Genomic DNA, 22,746 nt, shown 5'->3' with positions numbered 1-22,746 from the left:
CTAAAGCACTAGTGAAAAAATGCAGCAGGCACTGCCACAATCATCCCTCCCTCCCTCTGCCCTCTCTCCCTCCCTTCCTAATTTCTTCTCTCCCTCTATTCCTCTTCCCCCTGAAATTCCTCCCTGAATGGAGAGGACATAACCAGGCCCCTCAGGACACACTGGAGCCTTCCTGTCCTGCTCTGTCAATTCCCCACCATGGGAATGCAGTCGCTCCTAGGTTTCAGGATCTGCCTCCCACGCAGGGACCCCAGCAGGACTGCTCAGTACCGAGTGCCCTGAGCCTGCTCGGGATAATTCCCCTGGGCTGTGCCTGCACTGCCAGGCAGCAGAGAGGGCAGCTCAAACCACAGCAGGTCTCAAGTCCAGAGGCACAGCAATTACCTCCCATGCCTGTGCCTGGCATCGCCTCTCTTCCTGCAGCAGAGGCTGGCATGGAGCCACTGCTTCCTTCGGGAAACGCCGCCTTCTGTACAGCCTCTCCATCCACTTGTGGAGAAAGGAAAAGCAACAGCTCATCAGGTAAGACTGATCCCCACTGGAGAGGCGGCATCTTCAAGAGGCAATTCTTGTCAAAGACATAAACATCCTAGGTAGGACAGGGCCCACTTTCATCAAAACACCCGCCGTTAGTGATCAGCCTGGATACTGCAACATCGCAGGGGCTCTCAGGGTGGGCATGGCCTGTGGTGCAGTTTGGGCTGCCTGTCAGCTGATGCCAAATGCCTTCCTGCAGAGGCTGGGTAGAAGCCGCAGCCAGGCCAGGCTGGGAAGCAGCCCTGCAGGGCGTGAAAGCAGCAGCGGGGCAGAGAGGCTGCCATGGATCCCTTCCCACTGTGCCTGGCACGGCGTGTCCAGATGTGCAGCCAAAGCCCCGGGCTGCTGAGTCCCAGGGGAAGAATGAGGGAAATGCATCCTCCACGGCATCATTCCAGATCACTCAGGATCTTCTCCATGTGTTTGGATGCCTCCAGGGACTTACTGTTCCTTCTGGGTTTGTTCTCCATTCTCAGGGGACCTTAAGAGGAATATTTCTATTTCCTCGGAACGGATCCCAGAAAAGCAGGGATCAGCCTGTGGGGTCAGCAGGGACACACTACTCACCCCTGCGATGGGAGGCAGGCTTCTCTGTAGGAATCAGCAAAGGAGCTGGAGAAGTCCTCCCTGCAGACACACCTGTAACAAAACAGCCACAGAAGCTTCTGCCATCTCTGCTGATCTGCACGGGCACCACTGAGCCGCAGCAGCGGTGAGGGGATCGCGCAGGGCGAGGGCACACACGTGCATGGTTCTGTGCTGGCACCTGCAGCGATGCCCCCCTGGCCCAGCTTTGGGCTCTGAGCTGGCAGCTCTCCCAGGGGGAAAGGCCTTGACCTACCCTCAGCATCTCCCAGAGCCTCAGTCCTGGACGTGGCTTGGGAAGCTGCACCACCTTCACCAGCAGGTTCAGCTGCAAAGAAAGGCAGGACAGAAGAGCTCCTGTGGCACTGCAGGAGATCCTCAGGCTGCTCACAAGGCTCAGCCCCGGGGCACAGCCCTGGGCCCGGCCCCTTCCCTCTCTGCTCTTCTCTGTGGCTGCACAGAGCACATGGAAGGACACACTGGCATTGCACACAGGAGGAAGACTGACAACTAAATGCTCCTTCCTCCCACTGACAGTGATCTTGTGGGATGCCTCAGGGCTCCAGAAGGGAGCAGAGCAAATTTTTCAGCCTTTCAACCCTGACAGAACCTTGAGGAAAGTGGCATGAATGAGCTCTTGCCACATTGACACTGATTATTCTATCAGTTAAAACAGAAATTCAGAACTTGCCTCCAGCATTTTCCAAGATCTTTAAAGTGTCATTCACCAGTACTTGCAAATAATTTATGTCGCCATCCAAATCTAGAGAGAGCAGAGATCATAACTATTTCCATGCTGTGTTTTATCCCCTTCTGCCTCAGGGAGCTGGGTACAGGAAATGGGAAAGGAAAGGCCATGGGAGCCAGTTGTGAATGGACATGGCCAAAGCTGCACAGGGGCCTGGGGAACACTGGGCTGGCTCCTGGCCACTCTCCACCCTCTTTCCCTGCCCTGTCTAACATTCTGGGAGAGGAAAGGGAAATGGGGCTGTCCAGGGCCCCTTGGGACCCTCTCCCTTCCACAGAGGAAACCCTCCCCAAAGCCCTGGGCAAAACCATCCCCAGCGCTTCCCAGGGAGCAGGGAGCGCTGTCCCGGGAAAGGGCAGCCAGGCTGCCGGCTCACCTGCTCGCCGCGCTTGCAGCGGAGCAGCCTGGGCAGCCCTGGCAGGCAGGGCCACAGCCAGGAGCAGGAGGAGTAGGAGGCGCAGAGCAAGGGCCATGGTGCCTTGTCCTCCGCCAGTCCCGCAGCTCTTGCTGCCACCGCTGTCCCGACACCGCTGTCCCAATGTCAGCACCGCTGCTGCCACAGCCGCTGCTGCCGCAACAGTTGTGCTCAGGGACTGACTGCTGGCTCCTTGTGCTGCTGTGCAGCCACGGGGCTCTGGCACCTCTGGCACCTCTGTGACCTCAGGGCCTGCTGTGACCTCAGCCTGCTGTGACCCCAGAGCCCTGCTGTGACCTCATGGCCTTAGCTGTACCCCCAGAGTGTGCCCCCATCTCTATGAATGGCCTGCCCTGATTGTAAATGTTTTGCTTCATCAAAGGGCCATTCACAAAACTTTTTTTTCGCCTACTGACATTGCAGGTCAGGCTGTGTCCCTGGAGATGCTCAGTATTCATACAGAATTCACAGAATGACCAGGTTGGAAGAGACCTTCAAGATCATCCAGTCCAACCCATGTCCCAACACCACAACTAAACCATGGCACCGAGTGCCACATTCAGTCTTTCTTTTAAACCCATCCAGGGATGGTGTCTCCACCACCTCCCCTGGCAGGCCATTCCAGAATTTTATCACTCTTTCTGTGGAAAATATTTTCATGATATCCAACCTACATTTCCCTTGATGCAGCTTGAGACTGTGTCCTCTGGTTCTGTCAGTGCTGTCTGGAGAAAGAAACCAACCCCACCTGACTACAACTACCCTTCAGGGAGCTGTGGAGTGATTAAGGTCACTTCGGAGTCTCCTTTTCTCCAGGGTAAACACCCCCAGCTCCCTCAGTCATTCCTCACCAGGGCTTGTGCTCCCAGCCCCTCACCATCCTCGTTGCCCCCTCTGGATGTGCTCGAGCGACTCAATGTCCTTCCCAAACTGATGGCCCAGAACTGGACACAGCACTCGAGGTGTGGCCTCACCAGTGCCAAGTACAGGGACAGAATGACCTCCCTGCTCCTGCTGGCCACGCTGTTCCTGACACAGGCCAGGAGCCATTGGCCTCCTTGGCCACCAGGCCACACTGCTGGCTCATGTTCAGCTGGCTGTGACCAGTGCCCCCAGGTCCCTTTCTGCCTGGCCACTGTCCAGCCACACTATCCCCAGCCAAGAACACTGCAGGTGCTTCTTGTGGCCAAAGTGCAGGACTAGGCACTTGCACCTACTGAGCTTCATCCCACTGGACTCTGCCCATCCCTCCAACCATTCCAGGTCTCCCTGCAGAGCCCTCCTACCTTCCAACAGATCAACACACTCTCCCAGCTTAGTGTTGTCTGCAGATTTGCTAATGAAAGACTCAATCCCCTCATCCATGTTGTCAATAAAACCATTGATCAGAGCTGGCCCCAGCACAGAGCCCGCAGGGACACCACTGGTGACTGGCTGCCAGCTGGGTGCAGCACCGTTCACCACCCCTCTCCGGGCCAGCCATCCAGCCAGTTCTGAGCCCAGCAAAGAGTGTTCCTCTCCCGGCCCTGGGCTGCAGCTTTTCCAGGAGCGTGCTGTGGAAGACAGTGCAAAGGCCTTTCTGCAGTTCAAATAGACACATCCACAGCCTTTCCTGCATCCATCAGGCAGGTCACTTGCTCATAAAAGGAGATCAGGTTGGTCAGACACGACGTACCCCTCCTAAACCCCTGCTGGCTGGGTCTGATACCCTGGCCATCCTGTAAGTGCCGTGTGATGACTCAGTATAAACTGTTACATCACCTTACTGGGTACTGAGGTCAGACTGACTGGCCTATAATTACAAGGATCCTCCTTCCCACCCTTGTTGTACATGGGCGTCACATTGGCCAGCTTCCAGTCATCTGGAACCTCACCAGTGAGCCAGGACTGTTGGTAAATGATGGAGAGCGGCTTCAGCAGCTCATCTGCCAGCTCCCTCATCACCCTGGGGTGGATCCCATCTGGCCCCATAGATTTAGGAACATCCAAGCAGCTCAGCAGTTCTCTGGCTGCCTCCTCTTGGCTAACAGGGGGCCCATTCTGCTCCCTGACACCATCTACCAGCCCAGCAGGACACTTGTCCTGAGGACAAGTCGTCTTCCTACTAAAGACTGAGGCAAAGAAGGTGTTCAGCGCCTCTGCCTTGTCCTCATCTGCAGTTCCTAAGTTCCCTCCCACATCTAAGAAAGAACAAAGGTTGGTCTTACCCTTCCTTTTATCGGTGATATATTTGTAAATACATTTTTTTATTATCCCTTACAGAAGTCACCATTTTAAGTTCAAACTGAGCTTTGGCCTCCCTAATTTTTTTTTTCCTACGTGCTCTAGCAGCTCCTTTAAAAACTTCCTGAGAGACTTGATCCTCCTTCCAAAGATGATACATCCTCTTTTTATTCCTAAATTCCTCCAAAACCTCCTTGCCCATCCAGGCTGGGCGTTTGCCTCATTGACTCATCTTTCGGCACCCAGGGACAGACTGTTCCTGTGCCCTCTAGATCTCTGTTTTGAAGCATGCCCACCTTTCCTGGACTCCTTGGTTTTTAAGGGCTGCTTCCCAAGGAACTCTCTGAAGAAGTCTCCTAAACAGGCCAAAGTCTGCTCTCTGAAAGTCATGTGTAAAAGTCTTATTGATGTTCCTCCTGTTTTCACAAAATACCAAGAATTCTTGATACATTGGTGTTCCCCTGTCTGAGACATAACATAAGACAGACCACTCGTGTTTCCTCAGAAAAACAGCCTTGTTTATTGTCTGGAGTGTTCTTTTCTAGCCCATTCAAATCTCCTGGGCCGAGACAGCTCATTGGTCTATCTGTGTGCCCCCAGACTCTGAACCAAGACAATGTCTGCATCCTAGGAGAGTTCCCACTGCATGTGAGCTTCTGTCAGTCAGACACAGAGGCTAGTTCATGGAGCTGAGCTGGACTGCTTATTAGAACTTGATTAATGCTGACTACAGATCAGCTTGCAATGCAACAAATTCTATCATTTCATGATCACTATGCCCCAAGCGGGCTCCAGCCACCACATGTCCCCGCAGCCCACCTCTATCTGCAAACAGCACATCTAACATAGTCCCTCCCCTGCTCACCCACCAGCTGCAACCAACACTTGTCCTCCACACACTCCACAAATTTCCTGGGCTGCTTTTTTTCTGTTGTATTAAGTTCTCAGCAGATGTCTGGCAAGTTGAAGTCACCTACAAGAACAAGGGCTGATGATCCTGAAACATCCTCTAGCTGTTTATAGAATGAGTTGTCCACCACTTCTTCCTGGTTGGGTGGATGATGACAGACTCCCAGTAGGATGTCAGCCTTGTTGGCCTTCCCCCTCATTCTCACCCATAGGCATTCCACTTCATCATCATTAGTTTCAATATCCATGGTGTCCAAAGCCTCTCTAATATAAAAAAAAGCCACGTCTCCACCTCTTCTCCCTTTCCTGTCTCTCCTGAAGAGCTCGTAGCCATCCAGTGTAGTGCTCCAGCCATGTGAGGCATCCCACCACATTTCTGTGATGGCAATGACATCACAGCTCTGCTGCTGGACCATGGCCTCCAGCTCTTGCTGTTTGTTACACATGCTGTGTGCACTGGTATCCATGTACCTCAGCTGGGCTGCTGATTTCATCCCTAACTCAGGCTTACCACCCTTGGGCCTGCTTCCAGACAGCCCAGCTGCATCCCGTTCCCTCTTCAAACCTAGTTTAAAGCCCTCTCAACAAGTTCTGCAAGCTCATCAGCTAAAAACCTTCTGCCCTTAACAGAGAGCTGGAGCCCATCTGTTTCATGCAGGCCAGGTGCCATAAAAGCTGCGTCATGATCAAAGAATCCAAAATTCTGCCAATGACACCAGCCCTTGAGCCACTTGTTGATGATATGAGCTCTCCTATTACTTTCACCATTTTTCTCAGCCAGCAAAGGGACTGAGGAAAAGACTACCTGTGTCCCTGTCCTATCAACCACTTGTCCCTGTGCCCTAAAGTCCCTTTCAATGGTCCTGACACTCCTCAATCTCATCACTTCCAGCCTGGAGTTTCAACAGTGGATAATAATCAGAGGACTGAATGAGCCCAGGAAGTCCCTCAGGAATATCCTGCACCTGGGCCCCAGGGAGGCAGCAGAGCTGTCTGTGGGGTGGGTCCCCTTGACATGGGGCCCTCTGTTCCCCTCAGAAGGGAGTCACCCACCACGATTACCATTCTTTCCTTTTTGATGTTAGAGGTGGCAATCCATGTATACAGATTAATCATAATTAGGAGGCTCTCCGGACAGATAATTTTCTTCTTAATCATTTGGCCGACTCTTTAGATCCAGGGGCTCATACCTATTCTGAAGTGGCCCCTGGCTAGGGGAAGGGGGTTGGGACGAATTTTTATCATAACCTCCCCGTGCAGGGACCATTTCCACTCCCCTTCATCTACCAGGTGTCCTTCTCTTGCCTGAGAGTGTGCGGCATAGGAGTCCTGTGACTCTTGCTGGGCCTCCCGTAAGGATGGAAGGGCTGAACTCCACCAATCTATTTCCCTTTCACTTTCCCTGATACTCCTTAGTCTTTAAACTTCCTCCCTAAGCTCGGCCACCAGTGAAAGGAGATCATTCACCTGTTCACACCGCAGGCAGCTTTTCTCCTCACTGCCCCCTGAAACCACTGCTAAGCTCAAACACTCTGCACAGGAATGGGTCAGGACAGACACATCCTTTTTGGAGGGTTCCATCTAGTTACATGCACTTGTACTAACTACAGTTTTCAATTGCGTAAAAACCACTACTACCAGAAACCCCAAAACCAAGCAACCAACAGAAACACTGCAAACAACACACAGTAAACCTTCCTAGCAAGAAAACCTGCAACCCTGCCTGCTTGCCCTGCCTGTGCACACTGCCTCGTGAATTGTCTCTCAGAGACATGCCACGGCCCTGTTTGCCCACTCCTGTTTGCCACAAACCCTAGAGGCCTCTTTTAATCCGCCCGCTAACCAAGGAGGGAGGAAGCTGCAGCCCATCCCTGCGTAACTCACAGGCTCTTGATGGCTTCCCTCTTTTCCTGGGCATGCCATTGGAGGAGGTCCAGGCCCAGATGGTCCCAGGGAAGGAAAGGTCCCTCAGCCCAGGGACGCTCAGCATGGGCTGCCCCATCCTCTCCGGGGACCCGCCACTGGTCACAGCATCCCCTGCCTGGCTCCTGCCTGCCCACCCCGTGGCCATCCCCAGCTGCCCCTGGGCACGCAGCTCAGCCAGTGCTGATCCTGGCTGGGCTTTGCTGCTGCTACCACCCGGACACTGGGGTGACAGCTCCATCTCTTTAGTGCAAGAGAAGAGCTGGGCCAAGCCCTGCCCACCTTCAGTAGGGGCCAGAGAGCAGGGCCAGTGCCTTCAGGGGGAGAGGACCTTGTCTGGCTGGAGGCAGCATCTGCACAGCAACAAGCTGCTAAAGCAGCTGGCACAGGGACATCGGGCATGGGCCTGGAGATGTGCCATGCAATTAGAAGTCCAGTTCTCCCTTAGGTGTTTGGCAGGACATATGAAGGGAGAAAGATACAACTGTGAAAGAGGCCATGGCAAGTGACACAGTGAACAGAGGCTCTGCTATACCTATCATGCTCTGCTTGTGCCTGTCCTGCAAGCAGAAAATCATTGGGATTCATCAAAGTGGAATCAGGGCACGTGTTCCTGTCTTGCTTTGAACCTCCACAAGATCCATGGGGAGAGTGAGCCCGTGCTGTGTTGCGCTGCTGAGCTGGCAGCACGGTGGATACGGGCAGGACGTTCTCTGTTTCCCCCAGAGCTGGAGCCTGCAGGCACCTTGCCGGCCCTTGGCACAGGCTGTGCCAGCCAGCAAAGCCCAGCAGGCCGGGAGGAGAGCCCGGGGGCAGCGCAGCTGCTTGGGCAGTGGCTGCTGCCAGGGACACGGGCCAAAGCCATCCCTGAGCAGCCACTGCCACCCCTGGCCCTCCCTGCCCCGTGACAGCTCCCCCAGCCCCAGGGGACAGGCTCAGGCCCACTAAGGACACACTGGAGCCTTGCTCTCCCTCTCTGTCCTGTCCTCACCATGGGCACCCCATGCAGTCACTCCCAGGTTTCGGGATGTGTCCCCATGGAGGGACCCCAGCAGGACTGCTCAGAACCCGAGTGCCCTGAGCCTGTTTGGGATAATTCCCCCGAGCTATGCCGGTCGTGCCTGGGCTGTGTAAGACTGAACATTAAGAATTAAAAGCAATTTTACTTTTTATTGCCAAAGTGTCAGAAGATTCTAAGTTTCCCTGACTGTAAAACTACTTTATCAATTACAGAACTGTTGGAGGAAAGGGGAACAAATATCTGGTGTCCGTATTCTATGAAAAACTCTCCTCAATGCTGCAAAGGAAAAATATATCTAAATGTTTTAAAATGAAAGACAAAGATAACATGAGGGTGCTGTTGGTCTGATGAGCCCCATGCCCAGCAGCTGCCTGCCCATGCCTGGCTGTGCCCAGACGAGCAGCTCCGCCAGTGCTGGTGGTAGCACACAGACACCTGAGCTGAACCTGGACTCAAGCCTGTGATAGATGAGTAAAGTGACAGTTGACTCTCACAATAAAGGATAAATATCATGTATATATGTTAAGAGAAGTTTTATATATTTATAGATATGTTTTACCCCCTGTTGTGTTGTTATCTTGGGATTACCTGAGTTTGAGACATTTAAGAGGGTCACCTTGCTACGACAGCAGCACCTGACCTCCAAGCGAGATGTAAGGAAGTAAACTCCAGCACTGGACATCAAAGAAGGAGTCGATAGACAGAACTTTAAGAGGGGCAAAAGAGTTGAAAGGTGAAACCTCCATTGTGTGGATGAGAATGTGGTGGGAAAAATCCTCTACTCCCAGCACAGTAACATTGTCTTTATTCAGTGTCCTGTTATATTTCTAATAAGGTTTTTAATAAACATCTAAAATTTTTTCAAGTAAATATAACTTTGCGAATAATCTATTCCCTGGCTAGAGGGCTGCACCTCCTGTCCTGGATGGGCAGCTAGGCCAGTCCCTTCAGGGAGAGACGGACCTGTTCTAGGCAGTGCTTGTAGCATACTTCCAGCTACAAGCTGGTAATACACCTGTGGAAGGGACAATGGACACTGGCACAGAGATGCACGACGACAGGCCAAGTTCTCCATGACTGAGGTATTTGGCTGGACTTGTGAAGTTCCAGAGGTGCTCCTGTGGAGAGAGGAGGTGGCTGAGGCCCCAGCTGCCAGTGGCACACAGGGACCCTCGTGCACAGCAGGGCCCAGAGCTGGCAAAGCTCCCCAGCACGGCTGGAGCTGCTGGCACAGCTGGGCCCAGCTGGACAGCTGCCCCTCAAGGCCCCGGCCAGCAGGGCACGGCTCTGGGCAGGGTCCCTGGCCAGGAGCGGGCCCCAGAGCGCCTCTGCCTTTCAAGGGCAATCTCGGCCCTGCTCTTTCTCCTCCCCACCTCCCTCTGCCTCTGCCGCGTGCCCCTGGGGCTGCTCTTGGCCAGCCAGACACAGTGGGAGCCAGCACTGGCTGCTGCCCCAGCGGGGCCCCCAGGACAAGTTCCAGCAATTGAGAGGCCAATGGAAGCACTGGGCAGCAGCAGAACCCTCAGCAGAGCTGTTTGGAGAACCATGGACTGGCCACAGCTCCAATGCAGCCTCATTGGGAATGGTTCCTGTCTACATTACACTTTCAAAAGAAGCTCTTTCAGGGAAAGGTGACCACTCACCATTTCTTCTTCCAGTAACACCAGATTTTGACACAGCACAACATGAGAATAAGGTCCAAAATAAGCAGGCCTGCCATTACCCCTGCCCAGCAGCCTGTTCCCATATAGAAGCCCCTTCCGAGGCCATCCTCGGCATCAGGAACAGGTGTTGTGGTGCTGGCTGCATCTGTGGGAGCAATGGGGAGCGTGAGCCCGTGCTGTGCTGCACTGCTGAGCTGGCAGCACGGTGGATACGGGCAGGACGTTCTCTGTTTCCCCCAGAGCTGGGGCCTGCAGGCACCTTGCCGGCCCTTGGCACAGGCTGTGCCAGCCAACAAAGCCCAGCAGGCCGGGAGGAGAGCCCGGGGGCAGCGCAGCTGCTTGGGCAGTGGCTGCTGCCAGGGACAGGGGCCAAAGCCATCCCTGAGCAGCCACTGCCAGCCCTGGCCCTCCCTGCCCCGTGACAGCTCCCCCAGCCCCAGGGGACAGGCTCAGGCCCTGTCAGGACCCAGCGCAGCCCCTGCCCAGTCGGGAGCCAGGGCTGGCTCTGGCCCTGGGCTGGCGGCAGGGCTCCCGCTCGGGGCTGCTCCTGTGCCTTGGGCCTCTGGGCACTCAGGGCCAGCTCCGTAGCAGCTGCAGCGCCAGGGACGTTGCTGCACCAGTCCCGTTTCCCCGGGCTCTGAACCAGCTCCAGAGGCCTGGAAGCCGAGGCGCCTCCAGCTTTGGCTGCTGCCGGGATGGGCAAGGGCAGGCCCTGGGGGAAGAGCTGCTGCCACACAGCCCCGGCCAGGGCTGAGCCCGGCATAGCAATTACCTGCTGTGCCTGTGCCCGTGTCTGGCATCGCCTTCCTTTCTGCTGCAGGGGCTGCCAATGAGCCACTGCTTCCTCGGGGAAATACCTCCTTCAGCCCTGCCTTTTTGTCCATCACTTGAGAAACAAAAAAGGACAGTTGGATCAGATGGAACAATTCCCCATTCCTTTGCTGGCATCTTCAGGGCAGCATGATTATCAAAAATTGGGAAAAGATTCACAAAATATCTGGGCTTTTGTGGCTGGGCCAGGGCCCTCCCTTCCCCAGACAGCTGCCAGTGCTGAGCAGAAATCATGAGGGGATTGTGCAGGGCAAGAGGACACACGTGCATGGTTCTGTGCTGGCACCTGCAGCGCTGCCTCCTTGGCCAAGCTTTGGGCTCTTGGGCTGGCAACTCTTCCAGGGGAAAGGCCTTGACCTACCCTCAGCATCTCCCAGAGGCTCAATCCTGAACGTGGGTTGGGAAGCCAGATCACTTTCACCAACCGGGTTAGCTGCGAAGAACGGCAGGACAGAAGAGCTGCTGTGACACTGTTGAAGATTCTCCTTCAGGCCCGAGTGCAAGTGAGGGCACTTGGGTGACTGGTGCCATCCAAAGCACTCCCTCAGCTCTGCCTTCCACTCAGGAGCAGGGGGACCTCGTGCCTGCAGTGGCCCCACACTGGGATGGAAGGGGCCCCTTGGGGGGCTGTGGGGGCAGAAAGGACTCCCTGGAGCTGCCAGCAGCTGTAAAGCCAGCCCCAGGCAGGGCCAGGGCTTGGCAGTGGCAACAGGAGCAGCTCAGGCTCCTTGGGGCTGGCAAAGGAGCTGCCAAAGGCTCAGCCCTGGGGCACAGCCCTGGGCCTGGCCCCTTCCCTCTCTTCCCATCTCCCTGGCTGCACAGAGCACATGGAAGGACACACTGGCATTGCACATGGGAGGAAGATGTACAGCTAAATGCTCCTTCCTCCCACTGACAGCCATCCTGTGGGATCACTGTTGGGTACAAGAGTAGAAATTTGGAGGCCAGGATTTCCAGAATCCATCAAACTTCAGAGGATGTCAAGGGAAATGACAGAGGAATATTACTCTGGACAATGATTACACTTGGACAATGATTGCTCTGTTAGCAAAGAGTTGCTGAAAACCTACCATCACCAAGCTCCAACATCCTTAAACTGTGCTTTAACAGCGTTTCCCAGTGATGGAAGTCACGTTCCCAATCTAGAAAGGAGCACAGATGGGAACTGTTCCATGCTGTGCTGGGATCCCCTTGTATAGGGAACCGAGCACTGCAAGGGGGTCAGGTAATGCTGTGTGCCTGCACTCCCAAGCAGCAGAGAGGGCAGCTGAAGCCTCAGCAGGGCTCAGGCCCAGAGGCACAGCAATTACCTCCTGGGCCTGTGCCTGGCATCGCCTCCCTTCCTGCAGCAGAGGCTACCATGGAGCCACTGCTTCCTCTGGGAAACTCAGCCTTCAGCACAGGCTCGCCTTCCATGTCTGCAGAAAGGAAAAAGGACAGGAGAATTAGGTGGGGTTGTTTCCCAATGGGAATGTGGCATCCTCAGGAGGCAATGCTTGTCTAAGTAATGGATAAGATTAAGGAGAAAGACCAGGGCCCTGCCTCCTCCAAAGAGCTGCCCCTCCAGATGCGCTCACAGACTGGGAAAGTGCAGGGGATCTCAGGGTGGGCCATGGTGCAGTTTGGGCTGTCTGCCAGCTGATGCCAAATGCCTTCCTGCAGAGGCTGGGCAGAAGCTGCAGCCAGGCCAGACTGGGAAACAGCCCTGCAGGGCGTGAAAGCAGCAGCAGCAGCATGGGGCAGCGAGGCTGCCATGGATCCCTTCCTGCTGTGCCGGGCACGGCGTGTCCAGATGTACAGCCAAAGCCCCCGGCTGCTGAGTCCCAGGGGAAGCATGAGGGAAATGCACCCACCACGTTGTCTCTCCAGGTCACTCCAGATCCTGTCCATCTGTTTGGATGCCTCCAGGGACTTGCTGTCTCCTCTAGGTTTGTTCCTCCCTCTCGGAGGACCTTAAGAAAAGCATTTGCATTTCAGGTGAATGGATCCCACAGAACCAGGGCTCAGCCTGTGGGGTCAGCAGGCACACACTACTCACCCTTGCCATGGGAGCGGGGCTTGTGTGCAGCAACCAGGAAAGGAGCCTGAAAAGTCTTTCCTGCAGACACACCTGTAATTCAACAGCCACAGAAGCTCCTGTCACCTGCTTCCTGCCAGGTTCTCAATGATTATTCTTTTAGCAACATTGACAACATACCTGCTGGAGGGCTAAGACCCTGGAAATCTTCATGGAGCCAAGCTGCTGAAGCAGCCTTCCTAGTATGCTCATCTAGAGGGGAGCACAGATCTGATCAGACCCATTTCCATGGTGTGCTGGGATTCCCCTCTCCCTTAGAGAACTGGGCACTGCAAGGGGGTCAGGTAAGGCCTTGGCTGCCAGATGTCAGTGGACAAGGCCAAAGCTGCACAGGGGCCTGGGGAGCTCTGGAATGGCTCTGGCCACCCTCCACCCTCTTTGCAGGCCGTGTGTAACATCCCTGGATGGGTGGCTGGAGGAACCCAGGGACCATGGGGGCTCTCTCACTCCCACACAGGAAACCATCCCTAAAGCCCTGTGCAAAACCATCCCCAGTGCTTCCCGGGGAGCAGGGAGCGCTGTCCCGGGAAAGGGGAGCCAGGCTGCTGGCTCACCTGCTCGTCACGCTTGGAGTGGAGCAGCCTGGGCAGCCCTGGTAGACAGGGCCACGGCCAGGAGGAGCAGGAGGAAGAGGCGCAGAGCAAGGGCCATGGTGCCTTGCCCTCTGCCAGTCCCGCAGCTCTTGCTGCCACCGCTGTCCCGACACCGCTGTCCCAATGTCAGCACCGCTGCTGCCACCGCTGCTGCTGCCGCAACAGTTGTGCTCAGGGACTGACTGCTGGCTCCTTGTGCTGCTGTGCAACCACGGGGCTCTGGCGCCTCTGTGATCTCAGAGCCTTCTGTGACCTCAAGGCCAGGGTGGAATTGTTTTTGGAGCTGGATCTGCCTTCTTCGGAAGGGAGCTCATCCTGCCCAGCTGCTCTGCCCAAGGGCTGTGACACAGTCCCAGCTCAGCTGATCTCACTGGTTGGGGCATGAAGAGATGCAGAGCAGCCCTGCCGAGAAGGACTTGGTGTTGCAGCCAGATGAGAGGCTGGACATGAGCCAGCCATGTGCATCCAAAGGAGAGTGCCCAGCAGGTTGAAGGAGGTGATTCCCCACCTCTGCTCAGGTAAGACCCTACTGGGAGTACTCTGGAAGGGGTTTTATAGTGATTTCTGTGAGCCATCGAGAAGTTTGATAACAAGATCCATGTTTACCCCTGAAAGAATTTCCTACCAATGTTTTTGACATGAAAACCAAGAAAGAAAGATAAATAAGAGAAACCTGCAACTCCCTATTCCATTGAGCATTTTGCTTGTCTCTCGTGACCAATGAATAAAGTGTAAAGTTAAGAGCTTTGTAAGAATGGAGAAAAAGCATGCAGGCTAGAATAAAAACAGGGTTTGAAGCCTTCTGGAAATGGAGTGTGTTGCTTTGTAGTGTCTCGGTCTCTACCACGACAGAGTACTGCATCCTGCTCTGGGTCCCCAAGGCAGGAAGGACATGGACCTGTTGGATCTAGTCCAGAGGAGGGACAAAATGCTCTGAGGGCTGGAGCCCTTCTGCTTTGGAGACAGGCTGGGAGAGCTGACAGTGTTCAGCCTGGAAGAGAGAAGACTCCAGGGACACCTGATTGCTGCCTTTCAGGGCCTTCTGAGCGCTTGTAAAGAGATGGGACAGAATTTTTAGTAGAGTCTTTTGTGACCAAACCGAGGGGGAATGGTTTTAATCTAAAAGATGGTCAATTCAGACTAGATGAAAGAAACATATTTTTTACACTGTTTGTTATGAAAACCTGGCACAGGTTGCCCAGAGAGCTGGACATCCATCCCTGCAGACATTCAAACTCCTGCTCAGAGCAACCTGACCTAGTTCAAGGTGTCCCTGCTCACTGCAGGCCATTGGGACTAGATGGCCTTTAAATGTCCCTTCCAACACAAGCCATTCTGTGCTCCTGTGCACCATCAAAGCAGTGCTGCATTAGTGCTGGGCTGATTATGCTGGCACCTGTATTTTGGTACTTGTGCCATTTAGCAATTGGCCACGAGAGGATTGATGGGCTGGGCAGTGAAGTCTGCAAATAACAGTGTGCTCAAGGAGAAAAAGGAGAGGAACACGGCTTCCAGTTCAGATAAATGCCAGCATTTTGCTTCCCATTCCTGGTTAGAGAAATAAAGGAATGTCCTGAAGATCCCTTCATGTGGGTTCATTATTGGCCGTATCAGTACTTGCGTTCTGTAAAACAGGTTAAGTTGTTACAGCTTCTTGCCCCATTTATCCCTGGATAAAACCCAAATACTGCATTGCTCCTTGTCTACTTTCTTCCAAGTCAAGGCAAATTTTGTTCATTACTGTGTGGGACATATTCATGTGTTCACAAGCAAATTCCTCTTGCCACTCACACAATGGCAAGACTGCTTTGTTGATTTGCTCTAATTGGACTGTAATTAAGGCTACCTCTCACTAGAATTAAAGCTGATGCATTGGGAGGCAAAGTGTTGAGTCATTTCTCCTGGAATCTGGCACTGTAGAGAGTTGTTCTGTAACTAAATGACATCCGAAGACAGGTGTAGTCTACCATACTTCTGGCATACTAGAAGTGAGAAAAAACCCTTTGAATCTGGATTTTATCCTTTCTTCTTTCTCCTCCTCCTCCTAGGAATTTTAATCTCTGAGGTCTAAGCTCTTCAGCTGCCTCACAAACATTGTTTTAATTCAGACAGTCATCCATGCAGTGAGCCACAAATCAGGACCGTGGTGTGAACCTTGAAGCAATGTAGGTTTATAGCACTGAAAATAATAATCCAATACCCAGGTTAAGCTAAGCATTTCCCAAAAACTCCACATGTCCTCAGATATGTTTCAAAAGGAATCACCGTTATAGGTGGGAGTGGGCAGAAAGAGTGTCATCAAAATAAAAAATTCAGCTTTCTGAGATCTTTCTATTCCTATAAAAAGAGAGTCCAAGTTGTTCATGTATGGAACATTAACTAGGAAGTGAATGACAGATTGTGAAAATAATTACTTGGGGAATGAATAACCATAAATAATAACAAGTTTACATATAGGTAATAAGTAAACCATCATGCTAAGAAAAAAAAAACAGACCTGCCAAAATAAAAACCAATAAGGCTGTTTCATATGTCTGAATAGAAAAAAAAATACTGAAAAGAATCAGAGATCCTCAAGGGCATTGCTATATATAGAAACTTCCAGCTATTCGGAAAAAATGAAGGAAACTGTAGTGTGCAATAAACAGAGGTAACCTGGAATTTATTGGTGGATTTGTTGCAGAATTTCAGAGAGCAGACTGGAAAAGCATAGGGGTTGATCAGACCATGTGTGAGCATTTACAGCAGTCTGATGGATGTTTCTGGGACCAACTGCAGGAAGGAAAAGCAGCACACAATTCCTGGGACAATCTCTTTGCTGGCTGTGGACTTTTTGACAGCCTGTCCCCTGGGGCTGGGGGAGCTGTGACGGGGCAGGGAGGGCCAGGGGTGGCAGTGGCTGCTCAGGGATGGCTTTGGCCCGTGTCCCTGGCAGCAGCCACTGCCCAAGCAGCTGCGCTGCCCCCGGGCTCTCCTCCCGGCCTGCTGGGCTTTGTTGGCTGGCACAGCCTGTGCCAAGGGCCGGCAAGGTGCCTGCAGGCCCCAGCTCTGGGGGAAACAGAGAACGTCCTGCCCGTATCCACCGTGCTGCCAGCTCAGCAGTGCAGCACAGCACGGGCTCACGCTCCCCATCGCTCCCACAGATGCAGCCGGCACCACAACACGTGTTCCCGATGCCCAGAAGGGCCTCGGAAGGTGTTGCTATTTTTGGAACCCTCTGTTTGCATGGGATAAGGGCAAGTTTGGCTATCTGTTTCTGCCAGGAAATTATTTGAAGAGCTCATCCGAGCCTTGACTCAGAGCTTCTCCATTGCAGTTCATGTTGTAATAAATAGGTGTGATTCCTGCTGATAAAATTATAAAGTAATCAATATTGATATAATAATTAATATTTGGAAACAGTAAAACCGTTAGAAGGTGTAATGCCAAGGAAGAAAGGGAGAGGAGGGGCTCCCCCCCTTCTCCTGCAGATGTTCAGAACAGGAAGAAGCAAGAGATAAGTATTACTGAATTTAGTTAGAAGAGAGGAAAGTTTGGTTGGACATCCAGGAAAATGTTAATTATAGGAGATTTATTGCTTTGATGCTAGAACATAGTATTGGCTTGTATGATATTAGCTTTGGCTTACATTATACCAGCTTGGTGCGCATGTGTAATCCAAAAGGTGAATCAAAGGACATCGAGGAAGAGGAGAGGCCTTCATCAGAGATGACCCCAAAGAACACTGCAACCACCTAAAAAATGGTGGAGCATGCGTGGTAAAAGTGATAATGAAGGTGGAGATACAAGTGTGACAAATTGAAAATGGGAAGAGATGGTGATGATGTACAGTGTAAAAAGGAGAATTTTAGGCTTGGCAATTTGTATGTGAGGGGACAGGGGTCAAGCCCTGCCCTCCATACCCCCCGTGTACCCCGCACGGTTATTTTTCCTTATGCGCTATTATAAGAACCAAATTATCCCTTATCATAACCAAATTATATTGTCAATATTTTGAGTGGATTCAATTTCATATACTTTTCAGCTACTTCATTAAAATTGCTGCAACATTTAATTTGCTTGGTTTTCTTTCATGATACAGTAATTGGAGAAATATAACAAAATTTTTGACTGTAATTCAGTCCTAGCAGTCAGTTTTATACCCCTCCCCTTATTTTCTATTGTTATAGCATATTTTATTAGCAATGGGTTGCTCCTTTCCCCCCTGTGATGTTGGTTTTGCCCCACTTGTCCATCTCTCCAAAGACCTGCCCTTTTGTTCACTGTTCCTCCTCCCATTGCATGTCAGTCCCTCTCCAAGCCTGCCCCTTGCTCTAGAAACTTCCCTATCAATTTTGTATCCTTCGGAATCCCATTGGTTTGTTTAAGTTCTTCCCCTCCCCTGTAATCCCCAATTGGTTTAAACCTTGTATTCCCCGCCTGGTGTTCCACCCTCAGTTTCTCCCAATTGGCTAGAGATTGGATCCTGCCCTGGGACCCTGCCAAGTTTGTAAGTTGGTGTATGCCTTTAATGCAGTGTTGGTCTGGCCCTGATGGTCTGTAGAGTAATCACCTTAGGAAAACATAGAGCAGACCTCACCCTGTTCCTTGTCCCTACCCTCAGGGCAGTCCTACCCCCAAGGCAGTCCACCTGTGCTGTAGAGCAGCTGTGCCCTGCAGCCACAGCCCAGATTCGACAGTTTTCTGGGGGCAGCCCAGTGCCACTGTGGGTGTGGGCAGCTAGTGGGGCTGAAGAAATGGGGCAACACAGCACTTCCCAAATCAGCTCTTCTGTTGCAGTAGAGAGATGCAGCTGTGACCAGATTGTCCTGGTGGTAGCACCAGCAAAGCCCACCCGGCAGCAGCACTGGCTGAGCTCCGTGCCCAGGAGCAGCCGTGGATGGCCACGGTGTGGGCAGGCAGGAGCCAGGCAGGGGCTGCTGTGCCCAGCGGTGGGGCCCCGAGGGGATGGGGGAGCCCATGCTGAGCGTCCCTGGGCTGAGGGCACATTTCCTTCTGTGGGATCATCTGGGCCTGGACCTGAAGAGGCACAAAGGGATATTTTGGGGTCCCTGATGAGGGTTCCAGGAGTCCCGGATGTTTTAAATGAATTAGCTTTTTCTGATTAATACGGAGAATTTATTCCATAATTAAAATTCAGTCGTAGAAAATCTAGAAGCAAATATCAGATTGGCCCTGAAGCAGGCTGACAGCGTCAGGTGAGACAGGTGGGGCATTTCTCTCCCCTGTGCATCACGAAGGGACAGCTCTCTCAAAGTCTTTTTTGTCCATTTCCAAGCTCCAAGCGGTGTGGAGGGCAGCAGTTTTTCTGCTTTCTTATGGTTGTTTTTATCCTTTTTGCATATTCATGTATTTTTTCCTTTCTTGCTGCAGCTCTTGCTGAGAGTTTCCCCAAAACTGGTAAAAAATTCACTTTGTTAGAGGAAAATCTCCTGCAATATGCATTCTAGGAGGCACACATTTATCTTATAGATGATGCAAATTGAATGCACATTGCTGAGGTTTGGTCAGAGAAATAATCTTCTGGAATCAGCATTTCTGGGGATGAATATTCAGGCTAGGATTTTGGTGCATGTTGATTGCCCTGAACCCTCCTTTGTTGTGCTAGGATTTTCATTAGGCGAGATTACTGTAGTCTCAGCATGAATTTGTGCATACAATCTATCAGAATCCCTCCCTTTCTCTATTAATTTATTAAATTTGTACTTTTAGGATACACTTTGACAAAGCTTACTTATTTTCTAATTTAATGTTTAGTATTTATAAAACTTAACAACTACGCTTTTATACTACTAGTCAGGGTATAAAATTAACAGCTCTTCTCATAAGGTAGATTATTCTAAATCTTTAATTTCTTTTCTTTGGATTGTCAATTATATTTTTTTATATCAATGCATGTGCTTATTGTACTTTAGATATATTTTGACTCCATAGTCGTTTAAGGCTGGTAATATTTGTAAAATAAGTTTTTCATGTTTTCTTATGTTGCCTGCTAAAATGTGTCTTTATAACTGTCTCATGTTCTTGTTTTCTAATTCTTGAGCAATTTGCTTTATTCTACTCTCAGGATTTATTTCTTCTCTATCTCTTCCAGAACAAAAAGTTTTAATATATTGCTTACAAATTTTGCCATTTTCTTCTTTTTGCTCTATTTCACGTTTTCTTTATTCCAGTGTCTTTTACTACTCATAGTGCACCTTCTGAATTTGTTAAAATTATAGCGTACTACACTAACTTGGGAGTGTGCATATGGCTCATTCTTTTTGGGCTTGGATGACTGATACAGTGACAATAATCCTCTGCAGTTTTAACACTCTAGCTCTCTCAAAGCCCCTTTGGGTTGCAGCCAAAGGGCCAAGATGTGTATCTTCTTGGTAGCAGAGCTTACACCTTGGGATCTAGTCACTGGTGTCATTCGTCTCATTCTCAGTATTTACTTCATAAGATTTATAAGAGCCTTTTAAATTGTTTTTCAGGATTTAGGATAGCATCTGCTTATTTCTAATTGTTATAGTTTTATTTCTTTGACATTTTAGCTGTAAAGTTGTAATTAGTCTGTACACTTCTCTTTCTTTCAGCTCTACTTGGCTTTTTTCCTTTATTTTAATTTGATCCTTATTAAATATCTAACGGCTTTTGTTATACCCTATCTGATTTAATGTTACTTTTAGTGTTTCTTGGAACTTAAATCTGGTTTGTATCTTATATACTTATTTTTTTTCCAATTTTTCACGAATCATATTATTGTTCTAATATATTCTTTACAGTGTTTCATTAGCTTTTGCTTCTATTTCTTTTGTCTGTTATAACAAAAGCACAAAAATATTTTATTTTTTGAAATAAATTTGCATATCACTCCTTAAATATTCAGTTCACTTAAAACAACCTCATGAATAATACACTTTAAAATAAAATATTTTACTTCTCATAACAATGGGTTTTACAGCTTACAAGCTTAGGTATTAACATGCATCAGTCTATTTTACTTCAAGGAGTAGTGGTGACATTTTAGTGAGGTTTGGCTGGTGTTTCTGTTGGTGGATTTACAGGTCTCCTGTCCTGTCTTTCTTTGCAGCTGAACCTGCTGGTGAAGGTGGTGCAGCTTCCCAAACCACCTCCAGGACGGAGCCTCTGGGAGATGCTGAGGGTAGGTCAAGGCCTTTCCCCTGGGAGAGCTGCCAGCTCAGAGCCCAAAGCTGGGCCAGGGGGGCATCGCTGCAGGTGCCAGCACAGAACCATGCACGTGTGTGCCCTAGCCCTGCACGATCCCCTCACCGCTGCTGCGGCTCAGTGGTGCCCGTGCAGATCAGCAGAGATGGCAGAAGCTTCTGTGGCTGTTGAGTTACAGGTGTGTCTGCAGGGAGGACTTCTCCAGCTCCTTTGCTGATTCCTACAGAGAAGCCTGGCAACCATCGCAGGGGTGAGTAGTGTGTCCCTGCTGACCCCTCTGGCTGAGCCCTGCTTTTGTGGGATCTGTTCCTGGGAAATGGAATTCTGTTGCTCTAAGGTCCTCCAAGGGGGAAGGACCAAGCCACAGGACACCACAAACCCCATGATCCATCCGAAAACATGAGGCAAATGCTGAAGGAAATGCAGCAGGCAGGAGAAGGTGGGTGCATTTCCCTCATGCTTCCCCTGGGACTCAGCAGCCGGGGGCTTTGGCTGCACATCTGGACACGCTGTGTCTGGCACAGCGGGAAGGCGTCCATGGCAGCCTCTCTGCCCCACAGCTGCTGCTGCTGCTTTGACGCCCTGCAGGGCTGTTTCCCAGCCTGGCCTGGCTGCAGCTTCTGCCCAGCCCCTGCAGGAAGGCATTTGGCATCAGCTGACCGGCCACCTAATCGCACCACAGGCCTGAGATCCCCTGCAATTTTCCAGTCGCCGGGTAGAACAGAAAGCTCAGCAGTTTGGAGAAGGGAGGGCCCTGGCCTTCCCAAAATGTTTATAGGGATTTCCTGATTCTTAGCCATATCTTTGACAAGCATTCCCTTCTGAAGGCGCCACCTCCCCAGTGGGGAACAGCCCCACCTGATCCAGCTGTCCCTCTTCCTTTCTCCAGAAGTGGATGCAGAGGCTGGGCATGAGGCGGCGTTTCCCAGAGGAAGCAGTGGTTCCGTGCCAGCCTCTGCTGCAGGAAGAGAGGCGATGCCAGGCACAGGCACAGGAGGTAATTGTTGTGCCTCTGGGCCTGAGCCCGTCTGAGGCTTGAGCTGCTCTCTCTGCTGCCTGACAGTGCAGGGACAGCCTGGACAAGTCAGGCACAGCCCAGGGGAAGTATCCCGAGCAGGCTCAGGGCACTCGGGTACTGAGCAGTCCTGCTGGGGTCCCTCCATGGGAGACATGTCATGTTATGAATAGAAAATTGTATTTTTTTTAAGTTTCAGAGTTAAAAAAAACCAAGCCAGACCGAGTCAGACTCCTTTGGTTTCGCTGCCGAAGGAAAGCTCTTCAAATGCCTGTTAATGGCAGGTGATTAACTGATTGTTTCCCTGATGCTGGCCGCATGCCAAGAAGATACCAAGGGAAACCCTCCAGGGTAAAGAGAATGGGCAGTGACACCAGAGACAACATGCAAATAAGAAATGCAGTGCACCCTGGGTTTTTACAGTTTTACAGTTTTTACAAGAAAAAAACCCCTAAAATCACGAGCCAACAAGTGACTTAAGTGGTCTAAGAATGGGAGCATAGTCCCGTACCTGCTTGGACCTTTTTATTTTCTCACCCTAACCTGAAAAGACACTGATTAAAGAGACCCCCCGGGTTTGTAAACAAAACAAACCAAGGACTCAACGACTCTCCCGTGAGGACAGAGTCCCCAGTTCTGTCTGCAGACCAGCGGACAAACTGCATCATCCTCCTCCTTCGTGCCACGCCTGGGAGCAGCGGCGGCGAGGGCGCAACCCGTCAATTTCTCCCCACCTGAGCTGATTCTTCTTAATAAAGGCATTAAAAAGGAGAAAGATCTCCTGCCCATTTATTTCATGTCCTGAAACCTGGGAGCGACAGCAATGGTGCCCACGGTGCGGAAAGGACAGAGGGGGAGAGCAAGGCTCCAGTGTGTCCTGAGCGGGCCTGGCTGTTTGCCCTTGGGATCTGGGAGCTGTCCCAGCAGAAGAAGGACGGGAGGGACAGAGGGAGGGATGGATAGCTGTGTCACTGCCTGCTGCAGTTTTCCCTGGGGTTTTAGAGAGGATTTCCTCTGTGTCTGAGGGAGAGAACC

General features: G+C 51.4%; 2 long non-coding RNA genes across 2 annotated transcripts; one reads left to right on the top strand and one right to left on the bottom strand.

Annotated features, from left to right (window-relative positions):
• Positions 1–8,609: 8,609 nt before the first annotated feature.
• On the bottom strand, positions 8,610–12,000 carry LOC135307221 (uncharacterized). Its single transcript, XR_010367941.1, has 5 exons — positions 11,927–12,000; positions 11,218–11,289; positions 10,798–10,911; positions 10,005–10,170; positions 8,610–9,479 (listed from the first exon to the last, which is right to left on the bottom strand). It is a non-coding gene; the product is annotated as an uncharacterized LOC135307221 (long non-coding RNA).
• Positions 12,001–13,768: 1,768 nt separating this feature from the next.
• LOC135307220 (uncharacterized) lies at positions 13,769–21,135 on the top strand. Its single transcript, XR_010367940.1, has 4 exons — positions 13,769–14,044; positions 20,602–20,673; positions 20,875–20,946; positions 21,034–21,135. It is a non-coding gene; the product is annotated as an uncharacterized LOC135307220 (long non-coding RNA).
• The last annotated feature ends 1,611 nt before the right edge of the window (positions 21,136–22,746 follow it).

Source organism: Passer domesticus, chromosome 9, assembly GCF_036417665.1.
Source record: "Passer domesticus isolate bPasDom1 chromosome 9, bPasDom1.hap1, whole genome shotgun sequence".
Lineage (NCBI taxonomy): Eukaryota > Metazoa > Chordata > Aves > Passeriformes > Passeridae > Passer > Passer domesticus.
This window is presented reverse-complemented; position numbering and strand designations above follow the sequence as displayed.